Raw genomic sequence first — 6,000 nt, 5'->3', positions numbered from 1 at the left:
TACATAAGAATGGAAAAATATTCCTTGGATTGACTGTGTGTGATATACATACAAACGGAAATGTCTTTTCTCGGATTCACTATGTGGGATGTACATACGAATGGAAATGTTTGGGTTTCGATGCCTCGCCCGATCGCACACGAGCTCATTTTGCCCCAACCTGTGTCCCAGGAGGGCCTATCCCCGACGGTTTCTTGGTCGTGTGGGAAGGACCCCCCTATCGCCCACACTGACTTGGCGATGATTCCAAATGCCGTCGCGGAAAGGGGTTAAAAACCATTTGTAGAACACCGACGCGTACCAGTGTCTTATGTAAATTTATATGGCATTCATGAATTGTTAGCTAATTCAAGGAGTCTCTAAATCAAGACGAGACTTGTCTGTGTGCTTCAACAGGAAAAAAGACACACACGTCAATGAAGACACTCCAATCCATCTATATATGCACATGAGGCATGCCTGGGTCATGTGCCGATTAGAAAACAATGTGCAGTCGAGTAAACCACAACCGAATCCCTTCACTCGTCATGCACTATGATACGTCTCCAACGTATATATAATTTTTGTTCCATGTTGTTATATTATCATTCTTGGATGTTTTACAATCATTTTATTGCAACTTTATAAGATTTTTTTGGTACTAACCTATTGATATAGTGCCCAGTACCAGTTGCTGTTTTTTTGCTTGTTTTTTACTTCGCAGAAAATCAATACCAAACGGAGTCCAAACGCAATGAAACTTTTTGGTGATTTTTCTGGACCAGAAGACACTTGTTGGGCCAAAGAAGTACCAGAGGGGGCTCCGAGGGGAGCACAACCCACCAGGGCGCGCCTGGGGGCCCAGGCGCACCCAGGTGAGTTGTACCCACCTTGGCCACCTCCCGCATCGCCTCTTTGCTCTATAAATACCACAATATTCTAGAAACCCTAGGGAATACGACAAAAATCAATTCCAGCCGCCGTAACTTCCAGAAACCACAGATCCAATCTAGACACCACCACGGAGGGGTTCATCATCCTCATTGGTGCATCTCCGATGATGCGTGAGTAGTTCGGTGTAGACCTACGGGTTCGTAGTTAGTAGCTTGATGGCTTCCTCTCCCTCTCTTTCTCTCTCTCTCTCTCTCTCTCTCTCTCTCTCTCTCTCCCTCCCTTCTGATTCTCAATACAATGGTCTCTTGGAGATCTATTTGATGTAACTCTTTTTGTGGTGTGTTTGTTGGGATCCGATGAACTTCGAGTTTATAATTAGATCTATGTTTTTATCCATGAAAGTTATTTGAGTCTTTTGATCTCTTATATGCATGATTACTTATAGCCTTGTATTTCTTCTTCGAATATTTGGTTTAGTTAGGCCGACTAGATCATTTTTTCTTGTCAGGGGAAGAGGTGCTTTGTGATGGTTTCGTTGCTATTAAGGATAACAAGATGGGGTCTATACCTACATGAATAGATATTGTCTACATCATGTCATCGTTCTTATTGCATTACTCCATTTCTCCATGAACTTAATACACTAGATGCATGCTGGATAGCGGTTGATGTGTGGAGTAATAGTAGTAGATGCAGGCAGGAGTCGGTCTACTATTCTTGGACGTGATGCCTATCTAATGATCATTGCCTGGATATCATCATGATTATTTGAAATTCTATCAATTGCCCAACAGTAATTTGTTTACCCGTCGTATGCTATTTTTCTAGAGAGAAGCCACTAGTGAAATCTACGCCCCCCGGGTCTCTTCTTTATCATATTTGCCTCTGAGATCTATTTTTATTTGCTTTTATTTTCAGATCTATTAATCCAAAAACACAAAATTACCTTGTTGCGATTTGTTGTTATTTATTTTATCTCGTGTTCCCGCGAGATCTATTTATCCAATCTACTACAATTTTACCTGGGAGGGATTGACAACCCCTCTTTACGTCGGGTTGCAAGTATTTGTTCTTTGTGTGCAGGTACCGTTCATGTAGTGTTGCGTGGTTCTCCTACTGGTTCGATAACCTTGGTCTCATCACTGATGGAAATACCTAACGTAGTTGTGCTGCATCATCCTTCCTCTTTGGGGAAATACCGATGTAGTTCAAGCCGCATCAAAAGGAATTTCTGGTGGCATTGCCAGGGAGACATCATCAACATCTACTGGGTTCCTAATCACAAATCTCATCTCCTTTCAATTTACATTATTTGCCATTTTCCTCTTTTCATCTCCCCCACTACACAAAAATTTGCCATTTTATTTGCCTTCTTTTTCGTTTGTCTTTTTCTTGTCAGATCTTTTGTTTGCTTGTGTTGCCATGTGCCTTCTATATGCTTGCATCTTCACTTGATAAAAACCTATTGATATGGATCCCCATCCACTTGCTAATCTATTTAAAAGATCCAATCATGATGAACCAATTGCTAGTGAGTTGAGTGCACTAGATTATCTTTATGAAGTTTTGCTTGAGATTCGTGTATCTGAAAATTGTGATGAAGAAATTTATGAAGTGATTCATGATAGCTCCTTGAATGAAAAGCATGATTGTGGTGATTTTACTATAAATTATGTTAATGTAATGTCAATTGTGATAATAATATGCAAAACCCCAAGCTTGTGGGTGCTAATTTTGCTTTGCCCATTACTTATTGCAATAATCATGATTGGGGTGATTCTTCTTATGATCTTGAAAATTTATTTAAGCCTCAGCCTCATGAATATGATATTGGTAATAATGTTTGGAATAATATTGAAAGTGGGTTTGGAAGAGCGTCAGCTTTAGGTAAAAATAATCCCACATATTTGGAGAGTTTTCAATCTTATGAATTTTTTCATTAAAGTGGGTTTGGATAGGTCATGACTTTAGTTGATGTTAATCCCACTATCTTGGAAGATTATAAAACTTTTATGATGTGGATCATGAAGAGAAAATTTTATATGATAGTTATATTGTTGAATTTGAGTATGGTCCTACATGTAATTATTATGAGAGGGGAAAATATGGTTGTAGAAACTTTCATGTTACTAAATTACCTCTCGTTATGTTGAGATTGTTATTGCCTCCTTCCTATTTGCATATGCTAGAAATTGCTTGTCTTGATAATTTGTTTTCTTATAAATTCCTATGCATAGGAATTATGTTAGACTTAAATGTGTTTGTCACATGATTCATGATGCTCTCTTTGTGTTTCAATTATTATCTTTTGTGTGAACATCATTGAAATTTTATGCCCAGCTAGGGGCGTAAAACGATAGCGCTCGTTGGGAGGCAGACCAATGAATAAAATTTATTTTTGTCTTTTTCTTTCTGTTCTTGAGTGTTTGCACAATGCTACTGTTATGGTTGTGTTTTTTATTTTTTTACTTAGTATTTGTGACAAGAAAAGCCTTTGGGGTCATGTTTGGTGATAGTTGCTTTGTGAAAGGATCGATATGGTTGACTAGAGGGGGGGGTGAATAGGCAACTAACAATTTTTAGCTTTTATTTAACAATTTAAAATTTGCATCAAAGTAGGTTGTCTAGATATGCAACTAGGTGAGCAACCTATATGATGCAACAAGGATAGTAACACAAGCAAGCAAGTGAAATGATACAAATAAGCTTGCACAAGTAAAGGCACGAGATAACCAAGAATGGAGACGGTGGAGACGAGGATGTGTTGCCGAAGTTCCTTCACTTTGAGAGGAAGTACGTCTCTGTTGGAGCGGTGTGGAGGCACAATGCTCCCTGAGAAGCCACTAGGGCAACCGTATTCTCCTCACGCCCTCACACAATGCGAGATGCCGTGATTCCACTATTGGTGCCCTTGGAGGCGGCGACCGAACCTTTACAAACAAGGTTGGGGCAATCTCCACAACTCAATTGGAGGCTCCCAACGACACCATGAAGCTTCACCACAATGGACTTGTTGGAAATATGCCCTAGAGGCAATAATAAAATGGTTATTATTATATTTCCTTGTTCATGATAATTGTCTATTGTTCATGCTATAATTGTGTTATCCGGAAATCATAATACATGTGTGAATACATAGACCACAACACTTCCCTAGTGAGCCTCTAGTTGACTAGCTCGTTGATCAAAAGATAGTCATGGTTTCCTGACTATGGACATTATATGTCATTGATAACGGGATCACATCATTAGGAGAATGAAGTGATGGACAAGACCCAATCCTAAGCATAGCTCAAAGATCGTGTAGTTCGTTTGCTAGAGCTTTTCCGAATGTCAAGTATCATTTCCTTAGACCATGAGATTGTGCAACTCCCGGATACCGTAGGAGTGCTTTGGGTGTGCCAAACGTCACAACGTAACTGGGTGATTATAAAGGTGCACTACGGGTATCTTCGGAAATGTCTATTGGGTTGGCACGAATCGAGATTGGGATTTGTCACTCCGTATGACGGAGAGGTATCTCTGGGCCCACTCGGTAATGCATCATCATAATGAGCTCAATGTGACCAAGTGGTTGATCACGGGATCATGCATTACGGTACGAGTAAAGTGACTTGCCGGTAACGAGATTGAACGAGGTATTGGGATACCGACGATCGAGTCTCGGGCGAGTAACGTACCGATTGACAAAGGGAATTGTATACGGGATTGATTGAATCCACGACATCGTGGTTCATCCGATGAGATCATCGAGGAGTATGTGGGAGCCAACATGGGTATCCAGATCCCGCTGTTGGTTATTGACCGAAGAGTCGTCTCAGTCATGTTTGCGTGTCTCCCGAAGCCGTAGGGTCTACACACTTAAGGTTCGGTGAAGCTAGGGTTGTAGAGATATTAGTATGCGGTAACCCAAAAGTTTTTCGGAGTCTCGTATGAGATCCCGGACGTCACAAGGAGTTCCGGAATGGTCCGGAGGTGAAGAATTATATATAGGAAGTCCAGTTTCAGCCATCGGGAAAGTTCCGGGGGTCACCGGTATTGTACCGGGACCACCGGAAGGGTCCCGAGGGTCCACCGGGTGGGGCCACCTATCCCGGAGGGCCCCATGGGCTGAAGTGGGGAAGGGAACCAGCCCCTGGTGGGCTGGTGCCCCCCCTTGGGCCTCCCCCTACGCCTAGGGATGGAAACCCTAGGGGTGGGGGCGCCCCACTTGGCTTGGGGGGCAAGCCACCCCCTTGGCCGCCGCCCCCCTTGAGATCCAATCTCTAGGGCCGGCGCCCCCCTAGGGGCCCTATATATAGTGGGGGTAGGGAGGGAAGCCGCACCCTAGCCCCTGACACCTCCCTCTCCCTCTCACTGAGCTTGGCGAAGCCCTGCCAAGAACACCGTTGCTTCCACCACCACGCCGTCGTGCTGCTGGATCTCCATCAACCTCTCCTTCCCCTTGCTGGATCAAGAAGGAGGAGACATCTTCCCAACCGTACGTGTGTTAAACACAGAGGTGCCGTCCGTTCGGCACTTGGTCATCGGTGATTTGGATCACGACGAGTACGACTCCATGAACCCCGTTCTCTTGAACGCTTTCGTGCGCGATCTACAAGGGTATGTATATGCACTCCCCTTTCCCTCGTTGCTATATAACTCCATAGATTGATCTTGGTGATGCGTAGAAAATTTAAATTCTGCTACGTTCCCCAACAGGACTATGGCTTCGCGGTGACCTCAATCGTCTAGGATGCTCAAACACCCAAGAGTAACAAGATCTGCAAGGGATTAGTGGGGGGAATCAAATTTCTCTTGGTGGAAGTGTGGATCGAGGCTTTCTCAACCACTCCCGAGCAAATCAACAAGTTTGATTGGCTAGGGAGTGAGATCGGGCGAAAATGGAGCTTAGAGCAACAATGGAGCTTAGGGTTGGAAGAGATAAGTCAACGGGGAAGAAAAGAACCCCTTATATAGTGTGGGACAAAGATCCAACCATTATCCACCTACCACCCCGCGGCCAGCGGTACTACCACTCCAAGCCAGCGGTACTACCGCAGGGCCGTGCGGTACTACCGCTTGCTACCAAGCGGTACTACCGCACGGACATGCGGTACTACCATACAGGCCCGCGGTACTGCCGCA

The sequence above is a fragment of the Triticum dicoccoides genome, chromosome 1A, assembly GCF_002162155.2.
Source record: "Triticum dicoccoides isolate Atlit2015 ecotype Zavitan chromosome 1A, WEW_v2.0, whole genome shotgun sequence".
Taxonomy (NCBI): Eukaryota; Viridiplantae; Streptophyta; class Magnoliopsida; order Poales; family Poaceae; genus Triticum; species Triticum dicoccoides.
The sequence above is the reverse complement of the archived record's forward strand: the minus strand, read 5'-3'. Positions refer to the sequence as shown.